Here is a 19,840-nt window from a genome sequence, read left to right as displayed (position 1 = left end):
CCCTGGCGCACTTCTCCCAGTATCTGTTTCCCTTTCTGTTGATAACAGTGCCCCAGACTAGGGGAGCCAATGAAAAGCCTCTGCTAGATCAGGCATTACACAGGGCATTTCCAGTCCTGGGTAACTGGAAACATATTTATTTTTTCTTCTTATTAACAACCTCCCCTATGCATTTGAATAGTATGAGCCATATTCTATTCCTTGGAACTAGAAAGATCGCTGATAAGGACACAGAAGTTTTAAAATTTGTGAGGAATTAAGAATTCTTTAGAATATCACTTCAAGAAGTAGACTCATTTCCCCTCTCTTTTCCTCAATATACACAGAAGAAGAATTTAGTCTTTCTCTCTAAATACAATTGTATATTATAGATTTTGGATATATATAATATCCAATGTATATTATATATATAACCATATACATGGTATTATTACCATATATATCCAATGTACATATTATTAGATTCAATATAATATAAATTTTATATCTATATAATACACATTGATATTATATAATATATAATATAAATAATATACCTAATAATACACATTAGATATTATATACAATATACATTGGATATAATAATACATATATACATTGGATATATGTGATAATAATACAATGTATATTATATATAACCACATACATGGTATTATTACATATATATCCAATGTATATATGTATTATTAGATTCAATATAATATAATATAAATTTTATATCTACATAATGTACATTGATAATAATATATATTATATAAATATATACTTAATACACATTGGATATTATATACAATATACATTGGATATAATACATATATACACATTGGATATATATGGTAATAATACCACATCTATGGTTTTATTTAGGAGGAAATGTATTTTCTCTGTTAATATATTTATATATTTTATATATTTTACACACATACATATACCCACACACATGAAGATGCTCCTCAACTTACCATGGGGTTTTTGGGCCATAAGCCCATCATAAATTTAAAATATCCCAGGTTGAAAATGCATTTAAAACATCTAATCTGCCAAACGTCATTGCTTATCCTAGCCTACCTCAAATGTGCTCAGAAGGCTTACAATAGCCTACAGTAACAAAGTCATTTAACACAAAGCGTATTTTATAATGAAGTGTTGAATATCTCATGTGACTTACTGAATACTGCACTGAAGGTGAAAAACAGGATGGTTGTATGGGTACTCGAAGTACAGTTTTTACTGAATGTGTATCACTTTTGTACCATCATAACATCTGAAAATTATACTTACGCCATAGTAAAATCAGGACCTATCTGTATAGGTATGTATCTATAGAGATATACATACATATCCACACATAGAGAATTTATCTTCAAAATACATATTTCCTCATCTATAAACTAACTGAGCTGAGCTAAACAATTTCTAAGTCATTTCCAGCTCTAATTATAGTTCTCAAGATTTAAACAAAAGCTCTATGCTAACATGCTTTTGCATATTTCATACCCTGGAAATTAACACTCATACTATCTACTCACAGAACTTCCAGCAATAACACACAAGACAAAAATTTCTGAGACCTGAAGTCTCCCCCTACTTGTAGTTTTCTTACACATTTCCTTTTTCTATTGCTGCAATTTTTCTGTTCAGTTACTTCTTTATAACCTAACACTGAGAATGGCTTATGTGTGTCCACACTCTGCTCATGGAGCATCTTTGAATCATGTGCTGCCCCAACCTCCCATGTTAGCCTCTTGAAATACAAACACCTTTCTTGAGTGGCTGCAAGTGTCATCTCCTTTAAGAAGTTTTCTTCCTGTCTTTGAGATAGGATCCCTTCCCTTGTGAAGCCCCCACCATTTGTTATACAGACATTTGTGAATTTATCTTTTCCTAATGGTTGATTGTATTATTTTTAACATATTAGCATTTCTATTCAAGACATTTGCGCATCTGCTATGTATTTTCCTAATTTTGCATCCCTCCCTGTGTCCCCATATCCTTTGCCATATACTTTGCAGTTCACCTCAGAAAGAGTATATTTCCTTATTCTAGTGACATAGGGCTTGTACATGTGACTTCCTTTGGCAGAAAATGTTAGAGGAAAGCCATTTGTGCAGTTGGGCTTGACCTCTCAATCTTCTACCATCACAATGAGGAGAACATGCCTCACTAGCCCCTTGTAGGCGTAGTGGCTCATGCCTATAATCCCAGTACTTTGGGAGGCTGAGGCGGGTGGATCACTTGAGGCCAAGAGTTTGAGACCCGCCTGGCCAGAATGGCAAAAACCTGTCTCTACTAAAAATACAAAAATTAGTCAGGTGTGGTGGCACACCTCTATGATCCCAGCTACTCAGCAGGGTGAGGCACGTGAATTTTTGCTTGAACCCAGGAAGCAGAGGTTGGAGGTTGCAGTGAGCCGAAGTCACATCACTGCACAGTGAAACTGTAAAATAATAATAATAATAATGAGAGACCCGTGAAGTAGACAGAACTTCTTCCAATCTGTACCTTACAGACAAGCTCAACCAAGGCCAGCTTGGTTCAGCCAATACCCAGATGAACCACAGATGCATAAACAATGTTTTTAAACCACTGAGTTTGGGGGTGATTTTTTTACACAGTATTACTGTGGCAACAGATGATGGACATACCTTCTATGACACTAAAAACTCCTTTGAGACAAGGATTACATCCTTTCCTTGTTTCTGTCCTGGCAGCACCTGTCATTGTTTATGATATATAGTAGGTGCACAACAAACATCTTGAATTGAATGGAAGTATATGTTAAAAAATAATTCTAGCTTGGCATGTATTTTTCTATTCCAGGTGGTATACATGCTGCATTTTAAATTATTCATAAGAAATCGTACTTCCCTTTGGTAATCATCTAGAATGAATAGCAAATCTTTAAGGAAAATCTCAAGTATAAAACAATTTTGGACTTCAAAACTGCCAGCCAAGTTACCATGGTACCCACCTTCATTATTATGGGTACTCAGAGAATTACTGCGGAAGCCAGTGTTTCTCGGAGGCAGGTGAACAACTTATTTCGGGCCAGGAGGGAAAGACAATCCTAGGCTCTCAGCTCTCACATTTTAGCAGCTGTGAGGGCGCTGAACTCCCTCTCCTGCCTGCCTAGGTTTTATTCATTTTGAAGAAGACACTACCTGCCTAGAGGTGGGCCCCTGAGGAATGAAAGATACTTACCCTGTGCGTGGGGGCAGAGGGGAGAGCGTGAAGTGGATTTCTAAAACCCACCACTCTTTCATACTCCAAGCACTTAGGAAAGCTGGATGCCTCTTTTACCAGAAGACACACCAAGAGTCTCTGATTCCTTCCTGCTATTCCTACAGCAGGCCAGCAACCTCAGAGAACTTTTGAAAAGATGATACAATTTGTCTCAATTAAATAAATAGCGCCTGATAATTAAACAGATTTTAAAGAATGACAAATAAAAACTACAGAGATGTATACCTAGAAGCTGTCACAAAGTATCTTTTCTTGATATTTTCCACAGACACATTAAATGTATTTCCAAATTTAAAAATATACACATATGTATTTACATTTGAAAATAAATTTTATTATGGATAAACTATGCACAGCTTGTCATACAATGTGTTTTACCCTTTGGTATCAGGAGCTATTTACTGTCACGAGATATTATTATAAAGAGTACCAGAATATGTCTCTATAGCAGGAAAATAAAGCATGGCTTCAAATTCAAAACACGGACTATTCTACCTCCCAAGTAGTATATTTCGTTTACAGAAGAGAATGTAGAAAGACCAAGTGTACTCTTTGTATACAATTCTTTTCTCCTATGTTTCTTTCAGAAGACTGGCATCTAAATAGACATTGGCAATAGCTGCTAATTCTTTTGAGAGTAGAAACAGGGACCCTGATGCAGGGGTACCAGCACACACAGTCAGAGAGGAGAACATCAGAGACAAATATTAAGATGACAGAGGTAGAAGAATGCTGTAACCCACCTCCTGGTCTTATGATGCTGCAATACAAACAGACGCAGAGAGAAAGCTGACTATATTTGAACTTAGATTATGGATTTACGATATTTTGTAGGTACGAACACTTTCATGCCTGAATATCTATTCCAAGTGAATTTGTACCTATCTGATGCCTTGGGGCAAAACTGTCATTTATCTTAGTAGTAAGGAGATATGCATTGGGCTCAAATACAGTTTAGCAGTAACACTAAGGGGATATTATTGTTCATTTTAATATATTTTATATTTTTATGTAAATTTATATGAAAATTAGCTGTTTAGACTACATCTTCCTTTACTTTTCCCTTAGGCAAGCTGGTGAGATGCATGAGTGGTATTTGGAAGAACACTACAACACTGCCAGGAATTATTCTGAACAGGGAAAGTGAGATTTGCAAAAAGTGCCAAGTGAAATATACATGGCCAAAAGCTTCTATCTGGAATTAAATTAATTGCTGCCTGCTTCGAGTGCCCTTAAATTCTGAGAAGACCTTTTGGTAACTGAAAATGGGGATCATGATGAAACTGTAGCATAGTTCCTCTAAACGCCTTCCTTCCCTGCAGCTTCTGTTCTCCGAGGTGGTATCCTTATCACCGAGGAGCAGATATCACCCACAGCATCCTTGGCAAGAAACAATGCAAAGCAGTATACATAAAAAGCTCTTGATCATTTCACTTGAAGATAAAATATTCCCTGAAATATCAGGAAAAAAAGGTCCCAATTTTTAAGAGAGCAGTACATTTCCATAACACATAAAAAACTTCCAGAACATACATAGAGCAGGTGGCTTTTTAAAATCCACCAAGACCTCTGGATCCCTCCATATTGTGGAAAATGGCAGGATCTCCTCCTTTTTAATGGCTGAATAGTATTTCATATATATAACATATATGATATGTATATATATTATATATTAAATATAATATTTCATAAATATAAAATAGTTTCTTTACCCATTCATCTATTGATGAACCCTAGGTTGTTTCAGTATCGTGGCTGTTGTGAACAGTGCTGTAATGAACATGAGAATGCACATATATTTACAAGCTGGTGATTTCATCTCTTTTGGGCATGTGCCCAAAAGAGGGATTGCTGGGTCATATGGTATTCTACTTTCAATTTATTTAGAAAGCTCCATAGTGTTTTCCATAATGGCCGCAACAATCTAGATTTCAAGGATTTTCTTTTCTTTACACCCTCCGTCACACTTATTATCTCATCTTTTTGATAATAGCTATCCTAACAGGTGCGATGTGATATTTCACAGTAGTTTTAATTAGCATTTCCCTGATGATTAGCGATATTGAGCACCTTTTCATGTACTTGTTGGCCATTTTCATGACATCTTTAGAAAAATTTCTATTTAAGTCTTTTGCTCATTTTAAAAATTGGATTATATGTTTTCTTGCTATTGAGTTGCATGAGTTCTTTATAAATCTTAGATATTAGCCCCTTATCTTCCAGCAGGCAGTCTTTGAGCAAACTTTTTCCCTGGGAATAACTGCATGAATTGGTAATGAAATCTGTTAAAGGTGAACTCAATGAGTTACTGTGTATTAGCGTGGATGGGTGGATGGATGAATGGAGATATGGACAGACAAATCTGAAAAGGGAAAAATTATAAAATCTGCAAAGTAAAAGGGATACTGCTGATTAATTTCTTTTATTTATTTATTTATTTATTTATTTATTTATTTATTTGAGATGGAGTCTTGCTCTGTCACTCAGGCTGGACTGCAATGGTGCCATCTTAGCTCACTGCAACCTCCACCTCCCCGGTTGAAGTGACTCACCTGCCTCAGTCTCCTGAGTAGCTGGGACTATAGGCACACACCTCCACGCCTGGCTAATCTTTGTATTTTTAGTAGAGATAGGGTTTCAGCATTTTGGCCAGGCTGGTCTCGAACTCCTGACTTCAAGTCGTCTGCCTGCCTCGGCCTCCCAAATTGCTGAGATTACAGGCGTGAGCCACCGTTCCCAGCTAATTTCATATATAAGACTTGAAAAAGGTAGCAATTATAAAATTGTAAAATTTTATTAAAATTATAAAATTTCCTCTTGAGGAAAGACAGATGAGCACACTAAAAGTGTCATGAAAGTACAATGGGGGAATTTAAGGGAGAAATGACTGCATACTCTTGCAATAGGATGTATATTTTATGGACAGTCTCCTAATGATATCTAGTGTACTTTGTGATTTAACTGTCACTCAATGACATCAGAAAGCTGAATACAACCAAAAGACACAAAAAGAACCAAAGAGGCTGAGCACAGTGGCTCACGCCTGTAATCCCAGCACTTTGGGAGGCCGAGGTGAGAGGATCACCTGAGATCATAAGTTTGAGACCAGCCTGGCCAACATGGTGAAACCCCATCACTACTAAAAATACAGAAATCAGCCGGCATGGTGGCAGGTGCCTGTAATCCCAGCTACTTGGGTGGCTGAGGCAGAAGAATTGCTTGAACCCAGGAGGTGGAGGTTAAAGTGAGCCAAGATTGAGCCACTGCACCCCAGCCTGGGTGGCAGAGTGAGACTCTGTCTCAAAACAAAAAACAAACAAACAAAAAAAACAGACCCACATTGATGCCTGCAGGAAGATATACAGAGTAGATGGTAAGGAATATACAGCGATAGACATTTGGCATTAAAATTCAGTAAACTGCACTGCTGCATACTTTTGCATTACAGATTTATAGGCAAAAGAGACCATTCATTTATTGGATCATTTAATACACATTGTAACTGCTGCCCAAGTGCCCAGTTGGGTCTAGAAAGGGAGGAGTTATGGCATTTAACTAGATTATAAAGCAATTTTTTCTTTTTTTGAGATGGAGTCTCGCTCTGTCATCTAGGCTGGAGTGCAGTGGCACGATCTCGGCTCACTGCAACCTCTGCCTCCTGGGTTCAAGCCATTCTCCTGCCTCAGCCTCCCGAGTAGCTGGGATTACAGGCACCTGCCAGCATGCCCGGCTAATTTTTGTATTTTTAGTAGAGACGGGATTTCACCATGTTGGTCAGGCCGGTCTGGAACTCCTGACCTCGTGATCTGCCCAACTCAGCCTCCCAAAGTCCTGGGACTACAGGCGTGAGCCACCACCCTCGGCCTAAAGCAAATATTTTTACCCCACCTCCTTTCTGCACCATAGTCCCATTAAAGTACCTGCACACCACTGTTCTTACATCTCTAATTTCTTTCTTGAGTCCTTTAGGGTGAGAGAAAAAGGGCTCTATGTTGAGAATGCCTCCAAATCATGCAAAACCCAGCATGGTAAAGAACAGAAAAGTTTGTGCAAGTCTGAGAAAAAGTCAGTTTTCAGAAGTCCAAGATGAAGACAATAAATATAACGTTTGAATTAAACAATATTTTTAGTGAACTTTTGGATTTTCTCAATATAAATGTAATCTTTGTTTGACACAATGATGATCCTTAACTCAAATATATATATATAACTGTACTTTTTAATGTTGATATAATCATCTGTTGGCTAAACTAAGAGACAGAGGATTCTTTAAAGATTAAGAACTTGTGGTTCCATTAATAATTTAAAATACTTTCAAGTATATAATTTGTGTGGGAACAGTATGTTTTTTATTCTTAAATTACTTTAAATGTGTAAAGAGTACCAAAAGAATATAGTTGTCTTTTTCTTGGGAAAAAAAATCCTAAAAACTTTCTCATGGTTTCAAAAGTCTTGGAAATTTTATATCGTTAGTAATTACAGTATAGTATCAAAATATTCAAGACATCTCAGACACACATGCTTATTAGATACATTTTCTTTTAACTAGATAGCTGCCTGTTTTGTACAAATTTTTATTTTCAAACCACTGCTGTTTACACTCTAGGAAGTCATATTTACATTACACTGGTCTTTCAAAGTCAAAATTTACAAAGCTCCTCTTCATCTCTCCCCTCTGATTACCAAAACTTTTGTGCAAGATGCTTTCTATTATAAGTTGTCTTTTTTCTCAAGAACTCTTACCATAAAAAGCAAGGTTTCTTTTCTTAGCTTAAACTCAAGCTTAAAAAAATAGATCAATAAAACCTAGCTAGTGAGAAAAGAACACAATCTGAGAGATCATTTTTCTTCTTGTTTCACTTAAAAATATTTTCTTTTCATGTGGTTCAGATCATCTATACAACCTAGAACCTACTTAAGGCATTAGTTGTGATAAAGTAGAAATGTATGCAGACGTTAATCTTGCATTTCACCTGGAGGGAGTTAGCTTTAGGGCTCAAGGGTTCTTGTTGAGAATATTGTACAGAAGTTGGTACCCCCAGGATCAGATGATGGTGGAGACTCCTGTCCAAGGACAAAAGACCTGCTCTGTTGGTCACATGGACCAGTCTGATAAGGGTAGCATTGTGGTGAGTGATGTGTGGGAACTTGGCGAGGATGGTGGAAGTCATCTATTATCAGTCACACCGGCCAGTCCACTGTCCAGCTCTTTACTGAGGCACAAACCCCGGTTTTCCAGTGTTGCCCAGTTTCTGAGTCTGATCGGAACTGAGCATGAGTTTTGTTTTTCCTTTAGCTCTTCTAGAAGGGAATATTCATACAGCTAAGGAAACGTGTAAGCCACATTGTTCTAAAATCCATAAATATATCAATGAAATGTACAGAATATACTTTTGAAATCTATGATACAGTTTGATTTTTGCTTCCAATTTGAGTATCTAGAAAGTATCTTAAGAAATTTCAGTCTGAATAAAGATCAGGTGGCCTCAGAAACTGTGTGAGTCCTAGATTATAATTCATCAGACTCTTTATGGTTTTATCAAACAACTTCTTAGTACCCTCTTTTTCCTTAAATGGCAGAGGGACCTTATTCTTTTCTCTTTTTCTTCTGAGACGGAGTCTCACCCTGTCACCCAGGTTGGAGTGCAGTGGCGCGATCTCCGCTTATTGCAACTTCTGCCTCCCAGGTTCTAGCGATTCTCCTGCCTCAGCCTTCTGAGTAGCTGGGATTATAGGCCCGCGCCACCACACCCAGCTAAGTTTTGAATTTTTTGTAGAGATGGGGTTTCACCATGTTGGCCAGGCTGGCTTCGAACTCCTGACCTCCAGTGATCTCCCACGCCAGCCTCCCAAAGTGCTGGGATTACAGGCATGAGCCACTGCGTCTGGCCTATACTATTTATTCTTTTTTTTTTTTTTTTTTTTTTTGAGACGGAGTCTCGCTCTGTCGCCCAGGCTGGAGTGCAGTGGCCGGATCTCAGCTCACTGCAAGCTCCGCCTCCTGGGTTTACGCCATTCTCCTGCCTCAGCCTCCGGAGTAGCTGGGACTACAGGCGCCTGCCACCCCGCCCGGCTAGATTTTTGTATTTTTTAGTAGAGACGGGGTTTCACTGTGTTAGTCAGGATGGTCTCGACCTCCTGACCTCGTGATCCGCCTGTCTCGGCCTCCCAAAGTGCTGGGATTACAGGCTTGAGCCACCGCGCCCGGCCTACTATTTATTCTTAAATGGAAAGCAGGAAGTTTCATTTTCATCCCTGAGCGAGAGTAGCATTGCTATTTGAGGTCACTTTTTTTCACAAGGCAAGGGGTTAATCTCCCATGGTAGAGAATGTTTCTAGAATATCTTTAAACATTTGCTGATCTCCCTTTTCAATGGGGGGGGGGGGGGGGGGAAAGGCATAAACCTCTGATTTAAAGTCTTTGGCAGGCAGTAGTATTTAAATAGCTTCCTTCCTTCCTTCCTTCCTTCCTTCCTTCCTTCCTTCCTTCCTTCCTTCCTTCCTTCCTTCCTCCCTCCCTCCCTCCCTCCCTCCCTCCCTTTACTTGCTTTACTTGCTTTACTTGCTTTCATTTTATTTTATTCTTGAGACAGGGTCTTACTCTGTCACCCAGGCTGGAGTATAGTGACATGATCAAAGCTCACTACAACCTTGAACCCCTGGACTCAAGGGATCCTCCTGCTTCAGCCTCCCGAGTAGCTGGGACTACAGGCACATGCCACCATGCCTGGCTCATTTTTAAAATTTTCTGTGGAGACGGGATCTTGCTATATTGCCCATGTCTTGAACTCCTGGGCTCAAGTGATCTTCCCACCTCAGCCTCCATAAAGTGTTGGGATTATTACAGGTGTGATTTTTTTAAATTTCAAAATCACCATATATTTATGGCAAGCAATACTGGTTTTCCAAGTAAAACTATTATATTCAGCTTTTAAATAAGAATTTAAGTTTACTTTAAAAAATATTAAGTGAATATCAGTTGAAGTGGTGAGCACATATGGAAAAAATCATGAGAGCAGAATGTCAATGTCTTAAGTTTAGAAAACATTGTTGAGGTGGAAAGAGCATGGACAGATAAACCTGGATTCCTAACTCTATTATGTGCAGCTTGTATTATCTGAGGCAAGACAGTGAAACTTCATGAGTCACAGATTCCTCTTATGTAAACTGGAAAGAAGTCTACCCACTTCACAGAGCATTTAGGCAGAGTCTATGAAAAGTGAGGCCTTAAAACAATTACACAACTTCTTGGGAAATGCATTCTGGGCCCTCCTGCTATAGGGCAATGTTTTTAGGGGCATATTATTCTGGATTCCCTGGAATAGTCTCATCTTTATAAATTCCTTATTGTTGCCTCCATAAACCTTTGGCTGGAGATAGAGGGAAGATAAAAATAAATTCCATGGTTAGAGCACAATGTACTTACTCTTTGTTAACAAAATATGGCTATTTCATTATTGGTAAAAAAAAAAATTGTAATTGTGAAAGCCCTTTTTCATAGTTTGTTAAATGAAATTTGTTTTTCTCGGATATGGTGGACTGCTTTCTCCTTGAAATTTTTCCTCTGCCTTCTGCAACACCGTCCTCTCTTCTGCTTTTCCTTTCTCCTTCTCCGGTGTCGTTTGCTCACTCTCTTTTGTGGTGTACAACTTATACACTGGTGTTCCCCAAGGGTTGCACTCTTAACTCATCTCTGTATCTGGATCCCTGCTTGATGGGCTTATGGCCCACAAGGCTTCAGCAATTGCCTATAAGCTAATGACTCCCGAAATTCGACTTTCAATCCAGATCATGCTCCTGCTATCTCTGCATCTCTCTCAAATATCAAACACACATGTCTAAGTACCTAGGTCAGTGCTCTCTAATATGGTAACCACTAGACACAGGTAGCAACTAGAAATTAAATTTATTGAATTAAGCTGAAAGTTCAGCTCCTCAGGTGTACTGGCCACATTTCAAGGGCTCAGCAGTCACAAAACAGTATTTAACACAGCACAGGCATAGAATGATTCCATCAAACGAGAGAGTTCTATGGACAACTAGTCCTCTCCCCACAAGTGTATTTGATGTATCTCCAATACAATGTGTACAAGGGTGAACTCATCAACATCCTTTGCAAAACAAACATTCTGTATTATCATTAGTGGCATCACCATTCATCGAGTCGGCCTCCCAGGATAGAACCCTAGGAATCATCTTGAATCCTCCCTGACCTTCATCTACCTATATCTAATCAGTCCCCAAGTCCCTCACTCTGAATGGCTATAGATTTCAGGTCTCTTTCCCTTCTCTCTCTACAGCTCCCACCTCTGCTCAGGTGCTCATCATCTCTCATCTCCTTTCAACAACTCGCTAACTGAGACTCCTGATTCTGGTCTTCCTTCCCACCCTCCACCTTACTAATATGGACTCCATCCTGCATTCAGGGTTCACTTTCTAAAATATGAACCATTTTCCCCGGCATCAAAACCTTGATGAGTTCATTCATTCTGTTATGGGTTGCATTGTGTCCCCTGCAAAAGATACGATGAAGTCTTAACAAGCCCCGTGTCTGTGAAAGTGACCTGATTTGGAAATACGGTTAAGATGAGGTCATGCTTGATTAGAGTAGACTCTTAATCCAATATGACCAGTGTCTTCATAAGCAGGCAAGAGAGAGACACAGGGTAGAAACACAGAAAGACTCAGATGCAGAGGGAGATGGCAGTGTGAAGACGGAGGCTGAAACTAGAGTTACACTGCGACACTCCAGAAACATCTGGGGCTGCCAGAAGCTGCAAGAGGCAAGAAAGGATCCTACCCCACATTTCTGTCAAGACCTTGGTTTGGGAATTCCAACCTCTAGAACTGTGAGACAATAAATTCTGTTGCTTTACGCCACCTGGTTTGCAGTACTTGGTTACAGCAGCCCCAGGAAGCCATACAGCTCTTTCCACACTTCTGTATTGAACGCTTACTATATGCCAGGCATTGTATGGAACACTACCCAGGGAACAAAATCCATTTTTTTAGAGTGTGTATGAGATTCTTCCCCAAAATTTACATCTCAGAGCACATATTCATATTCTTCCAGCCCAGAAACCCTGTTTCTCCAGATTAACTGCTGAATTTTCAGTCATCACTCAAGTTCCTGGTCAGAAGTCAATTTTTCTGCCAAGCCTTCCCAGATCCAGTAAGGCCAAATTATTAATTGTAGCTACGTTTAGTGTTTCCACTGAATTTAAATGTATCTGCATCACAGCCCTTTGCACAGAGTGCCTCTCCATTCAGTAGACTGTGAGCACTTCAAGGCCAGGAGATGCCTCCTTCATCTCTGAGTCAGTCCAGAGTCTTATTTGGTTTCAACCACCCAGAAGCTCCTCAACTAATGCACCAAGGGGAGAATGTGCTCACTCGCTCCTACAACAAATCACTTTCATTTTCTTTTTGGTTGCAGTTGGAAATATTTATAGGAATTACTTGGAGGAACCAGATGTTTCAGATTGAAGAAGTTGGAACATTTCTGTGATTTATCAACATTTCATTTTTAGGTATTTTGTTTTTGCCCCTCCACTTAATTTAGGCTGAGCTAGTATATACAGGTAGTTCAATAGAATTAATCTACAGCAGAAGATATTTAAAAAGACACATGTACACCCAAAAACAATCTCATGCAGCCCACATCACCTAAAGCATCTCAGAGCCAAATGTTTAGTGCTTTTTTCTTCACAGTACCTGCTATCATAGACTACCCAGATCCCTGCTCATTTATTTTTCTTTCTTTCTTTCTTTCGTGTGTGTGTGTGTGTGTGTGTGTGAGAGAGAGAGAGAGAGAGAGAAAGACAGAGTTCTTGCTCTGATGCCCAGGCTGGAAGTCTAGTGGCAGGATCTCAGCTCACTGCAAGCTCCGCCTCCTGGGTTCACGCCATTCTCCTGCCTCAGCCTCCCGAGTAGCTGGAACTACCGGCGCCCGCCACCATGCCTGGCTAATTTTTTGTATTTTTAATAGAGACAGGGTTTCACCGTGTTAGCCAGGATGGTCTCAATCTCCTGACCTCGTGATCCGCCCGCCTCAGCCTCCCAAAGTGCTAGGATTACAGGTGTGAGCCACTGCGCCCGGCCCCCTGCTCAGAAAACTCACAATAAATAAAAATGAGTAATGCTTTTACACTGGCCCAGAATTTTAAGATTTATACCGTTGAAATTTAGTTACCTAAGATGTAACAGAAACTTTTGTTTGTATTCCTGCCCCTACGCCCCCTCACCGCCGAACTAAGTCACAGATCAACTGTAATAACTGGAACTGGCTTCTCTTTGACAGTGTGGCAGCCACAGTATGTCTAATTCCCTATCTTCCAGAGAGAGCTCACGATAGTTTTGCAAAGCTTGGGAAAGGAGCCAGCTCTTGTCTTGACAAGAGAAGAAATACATATTTTCACGCAAAGGTTTGCAATCCATAATTTTCAACCTTTGAGTTGCACTTTATATAGCAGCCTTAATTATTTTCTATCTTCCACTGTCAGATAATTCTTTAGTTTCATTTCCCCATGAATAGTTACAAAATCCCAACGTTTGCATCTTTACAATAGATGGTATAGTATTGAATTTAGAGTCTAGTAAAAGGATACTAACACATTTTCAGTTAACAGCAGAAAACAAGCTCCACAGGGCGCAACAGTCTAGTCACAAATTCAACTTTCGATGAGAAAAAAAGAGAAATCTCCACTAAACTTACGACCATGTAAAAGATCAATAATTAATCAGAATACTTTCATAGCATAGTGAATCCTTGAATTTCCTTAGTCATTTGAAAATATGATCCACTGTTGTTGAAAATCTTTACAACAATTTCTTTTAACATAAAGACTTGTGTAAAACACTTACTATATCCAAGGCACTGTTCTAAGTGCTAAATGAACATAAACTCATAAATATCACATTCCCATTAACATATTTAAATGCTTGGAAAAACCAGTGACCTGAGGATATAGAGAAACATTTTATTCTTTCTATATTATCAAATATAGACAGAAAGAGACTTAGTACAATTAAACACTGTTTAATTTCTCTGCTAAGGGTCTCTCTGCAGCATGGTGGGCTCTGATTCTAAAGGCCACCTTATACTGACCTGGGATACATTTTGCATGGGTAGTTCCCTGGGCCTACTACCGTCTAAGTTCATAACCTCTTCTTTAAAGACCCCATAGCCCCTTTCTAGGGCAGGGCTTTTCCAGTGAATGGACCCAATATTAAGTAGCACAAAGACTGGTGTTTCAATGGGTCACTGAGTGTGGGAAGCAGGACTTTCATGGCAGAGTAACATGGGCCTAATTGTAGACTGACCATCTTAGTTTTCAGAACTTGTCATTTTTTTTTTTTTTTTTTTTTTTTACACAGAAAGCCCCATTTTAATGCAAAGTGAATAATAATGTTCTGGAAATTCAGTTGTGGAGTAGAATTCAAGCAAACTGAACTACTTCTGGAAAATCCTTCTACATCAACTCCATAAAATAGCTCTGTAGAATGGCGACCTATCATAAACTCTGCAAAGCACCCATATCTCAACAGCCTATAATTTCTGAGTCATGCTTCTCTTTAGAAAGATACTTTGAAGTTTATATTTAGTGGCTATATTTCTTAACAGCATTTAGATCAAGTTCGAAAAAAATAAATTTAAATGTAACTAGCAATAACATAGCATTGATCAATGTGTAAAGCTGCCCAATAAAATTTTGCAGCATCATTAAAAAAAAAAAAAGTGCTTGGGGTGGAGGTTTGGAACCAGGAGGGAAGGAAGTATACATCTGATATGTTGGTGATGATCTTTATTTAGAATCACTTTTCTAGGCAACCTTTGCTTTTAGTTCCCTTTTAAGCAAATTCAAGGCTTATAACTCAATCATACAATAAACAGAATGGTGGATTCTGGCTCATCATTTATGTTGATATTTTACATACTAGGATGTTGCATATTCAGCATCCTAGTATGGTAACATCCTAGTTGATTACAGCTCCAGTTCCCTCTAGGAAGTCAGGATTTTACATTGTGACATGGGTGGGGTCAGGGTTGGGGTCAGAGAGGAGGTAAAAGGGTAGATCGGGTATATTAATTGTGACCCATCCCCTCCATTCCTGCCTTCTGTTTTCTTTCCCGTGCGTCCCCCAACCCATATCACAATATTCACACTTTTCTGATGGGCAGAACACTTTATTTATCTTCATAAGTTTAGAACTGAACTGAAAATACTTACTTTTTGCCACCAAATGTTAACAGTCTGACATTATATTCCAGGCTGGTGGCCTGAGCTTTCTAAAAGATTTTGTTGTTGTCACTTTTGTTTGTTTGGTTTTTAAACACCTATCTGTTAAATTAGTAAAATTAGTAAAAGCAAAGAGGACTGAAGATACAAAAAAAAGAAAAAACAAAAACCAGAAAACCACTTTTCCATATTAATTATTTGTGGGACTGAACAGAGGTTGACCAGATGGAAGCCTCAGGGTGGAAATTGTTTTGGTTCATTCAGTACAAACTATCTTTAAAAGGATTCCTCACTCTAGGCCAGATTATTTACAGGCTGGCCTCCAAGCAATAGGTTAGCTCTCTTTGGTAAAAAGATCACATCTTTTAAAATGGCTTGAGAAGAGAAAATAAAATGAAAATAACACCTTAATTTTAGCTTAAAAAGAGAAATTTCAGTGTTTTATTGTCTTGGAATTAATTTTTAGTTCATTTGAAGGAAGCAAGCATGGCTTATAGCTAAAAGATTGCTTCATGTTGCTTTACGGATCAGGAAAACAAAAAGTTGATTAAAACAGCATCTTGCAAAATGGCCAAGTTGGCTCTTTTGGCCATGTCAAGAGCCTTGTGAAATACCAGAGCTGAATATCCAGTGATTGACTATGGTGATGCTTAAATGTAGTGCAGAGAACCACAGGCCACAAAGAACAACCTTTGCTTTCAGTTCCCTTTTAAGCGAATTCAAGGCTTATAACTCAATCATACAATAAACAGAATGGTGGATTCTGGCTCATCATTTATATTGATATTTTACATACTAGGATGTTGCATATTCAGCATCCTAGTATGGTAACATCCTAGTTGGTTACAGCTCTAGTTCCCTCTAGGAAGTTAGGATTTTACATTGTGACATGGGTTGCCAGATATTAGTACTTTTAACATTTTTCTTAGGTACTAATGTCAACTAAAGGGCACACATTATTATTATTAAAAATTAACTCATATAAATACAGCCAAATATATATGAAATAGAGATTTTTTAGGGAAAATTTTAGGAACATCTTGACAAAGATTAATGTACAAGATATCAAATAGTTATTAATATGACTGTTCTTTGTGGGTGTCTTGCATTCCTAACAAATAATTTTGGCTTTTGACCACAGTTGTTCTTTATCCTTGGAAACAGTTTTTATCCTTATGATGTGAATTGCGTAAAGACCAAAATAAAATTAGAAGCAACCCATTCCAACCATAATCTAATACTCAATCATAGCAAGGAATCTCTGTTTTTGCCACAAAATCCACAAAGAGTTTATAATTATCCCTCTTTAGAGTCTGGCATTGCTCTGTAATCAAAAGAGGGAGCAAAGTGTATGGTGTATTCACATGAGGGTTATGAGTTTTGTGTTGTTTCATTGTACATGAGTACACAAGATGTTAGAAACAGTCTGTTGCTGTTTCCATTTGACTAACAGGTAATCGAGTAGGAACAAATCCGGCTCAAATCTTGAAAACCTATCAAAACACAAGAGTACATCTTTAAATTAGAGTTGCTAAGAAAAATAATGCTTGCAGTAGTCTTACAACTTTACTGATAAAAAGTAAGACAAACAGAAAAATGTATCTATGAAGATTTAGAGACACTATTATATTGTGCCTCAAAATGTAGTAACTATTGTAAGGTGTACTAACAGTGCTGTATTTCACAGTGTCAACCTTACACTTAGATCCCTAAAATTACCATTGTTTCTTCCCTTCCTTTACCATGGGCTATAAAAAAGTACTCTACTCTCCAAAAGTTACATTAAAAGAAGGCCATTAACTACAATTCTGATTTTTATACTGGGAAAGGGCAGGAGATATAAAGATAAAAGAGTTCTGCCACCCCTGTACTGGACTTCTTTGAATGAATTAATGGCACTGTCCTCTAACCTGTTTTAATTTAATTTAATAAAAATCCTCAAGTTGACAAATAATAATCGTATATATTCATGGGGTACATAGGGATCTTTTGATACATATAATGTATAATGATCAGATCAGGGTGATTAGCACAGCCATCACAATTTCAGTTGGGTAAGAAAAAGAAACATTAAGTTGTTACACTGTCAAGTTTTCTAACCTCCTTTAAAGGATATTCCAAAAAAAAAAAAATAGCTATTAAAATTAAGAACTAAAAGCAAAAAAATGTCACAGTTGGAACAAATTGGGGGTTTCCCTACTCCTTCTCAATTTCTGTATGAAGGAAGGAATAATTATTGCTAGTTAGAAAGACTTTACACATTTATACATAGGCCAGAGGTCAGAAAACAATAAAACCATGGTAATCCAGAGGGTGCTGGTCTTTCTGGAGAGACTGTGCCAGAATTTGGAAAGATGGCGAGAACCTTAGTTAGATTTCATGGTGCTTACTCTAAACCCCTTCCCCCAACCCCTGAATCAGAGTGAACTCCAGGCAGGCAGGATTTATTTGTCAGAATCCTTCAGTGAAGGAATTTAGAGTCTGATCTTTCAAGAAACATTTTCTTCCCTAGATGGGTCCCATTCTCCACTTGATCGTTTCTGAAATGTTATACACGAAGTTTAATATCGACTTTGAAATGGCCTCTACCCCTCAGTGTAGTCACTTGGCTTGCTTGGCCTTCAACCCAGTGGATTTTCTGCAAGTGGCTCCCAGTGGTCCTCACAGTGGTGATGCTGTATCTTTCCCGCCCAAGCACTTTTGTAGAAGAGCTCTGGAGCCCAGACCCGTGGGTTGGACACTAGTCACTCCCACAGGGCTTGCCACGCTCTGACTGCCTAGAGCTACTGCTCAAAGCCTTCATCATTAACACCATTGCAACTTTGCCAAGAGGCTGTGCTGTGCTCACCTAGAAATCCCGAGGTGAAAATACTGAATCCACCCCAAAGGACTGACAATGACAATATGATCTTGGATTTCTGAGTACAGCTCTATTATTTCTCTCAATTTGAAGGACTTGCTGAACAAACTCTGTTGCTGCTTCCTGAATGGTTCCAAGCCAACTTGAAATCTACTTAAGGGGCCTCAAAAAAGAAGCTAGCAAATTCTCTCATCAAGAGGAAGCTTTCTACACAAACATGGGCAAATGTTGAAAGCCACTGTCACCAATGGAGCCATACACTGGGATTATAAGAGCAGACAAAAGTATATCACATGTGAAATCTGGATTGTACCAACTTCCTCAAGTCATCTGGACACTTTTTTCTTTTAATCAAAGCCTCTGAGTTCTTCTTTGTATATTATTCAGTTGTCTTCATTATGTTAACATAATGGCAGCAAGTGGCAAAAAGATGCTGGCTGAAAACATCAGCCCATTGAGATAGTAATAGTAATGACTGTGTGGACACGGATGCAGCGTTGGGCGCTCTGGTCTATGGAGACAGGAAGAACTCTAGGGCTTCACATTTGAGGCTTCTGAGCCTCCTAAAGGAAACAAATGAATAACCCCATAGCTGTAAACATCCCGTTCCAACCCAAATAGTAAACATGCTGTGGGGGAAGGGGAAAGCAGCCATGTGGAAGCAAGACAACCAATATAAAACCATCACTGTGCACTCCCCGGTACAGAGAGAAGGTTAAGAGCAACAAGATGGGAGGCAGCTGCATGGAACCTGTCCCACTGAAGAAGAAAAACAGGTGATGGGGTGACAGCGTGATAGGAGTGGAGTGTTTATGGGACCTATTATATGCAAGTTTTCTGACCATATAATCATCACATCACTTTTGCTAGTCTGAACAATGTTAAGTTAAATGTTGAAGAATGCAGTTAAATTTCCTAGGTCCTTGCATTCTGAAATAGGTATTTACCTGAAAAATAAACCTATACAACATACAGCAAGACATGGCAATCATATCCAGATTAAAACTCTTCAAGAAAGAAAAACCAAGTATTTACACTCATGAATGAGTATTTAGTGCACTGTGCTATGTAGGAATCAAAAATCTTTTTGAAGTGAGAGAAATTATCCAGGCCTTCATCCCACTCAGAAGGGTAATACTTCGTGAAAAATTTAGCAATAAGATCTACCTTTAGCTTCATCCCATTTTTGTTTGTTCTCATGTCTTGTGGGTCACTTAGAATCTTGTGGGGAAACAAATTATGGATTATTAATTTAAAAACATGATAACAAGGGAAGGAAATTTTGGTCCTCCCAGCAGTCATCATTTAGTGCAATAGACTGAATGTGTTTATATCCTTGCAAAATTCATGTGTTGAAACCTGATCCCTGATGTGCTGATATTTGCAGGTGGGGTGTTTGGGACGTGATTAGGTCATGTGGGCAGAGCTTTCATGAATGGGATTAGTGCTCTTATAAAAGGGACCTTAGAGAGTTCTCTTGCGCTGCTTCTTTCATGTG

General features: G+C 38.6%; 1 protein-coding gene across 3 annotated transcripts in view; it reads right to left on the bottom strand.

Moving 5' to 3' along the window:
• Positions 1-19,840, bottom strand: part of FBXL7 (F-box and leucine rich repeat protein 7) — a 433,312-nt gene that overhangs the window by 12,630 nt on the left and 400,842 nt on the right. The window lies entirely within an intron of this gene.

Source organism: Macaca fascicularis, chromosome 6 (assembly GCF_037993035.2).
Source record: "Macaca fascicularis isolate 582-1 chromosome 6, T2T-MFA8v1.1".
In the NCBI taxonomy this organism is placed as follows: domain Eukaryota; kingdom Metazoa; phylum Chordata; class Mammalia; order Primates; family Cercopithecidae; genus Macaca; species Macaca fascicularis.
The sequence above is the reverse complement of the archived record's forward strand: the minus strand, read 5'-3'. Positions and strand labels throughout refer to the sequence as shown.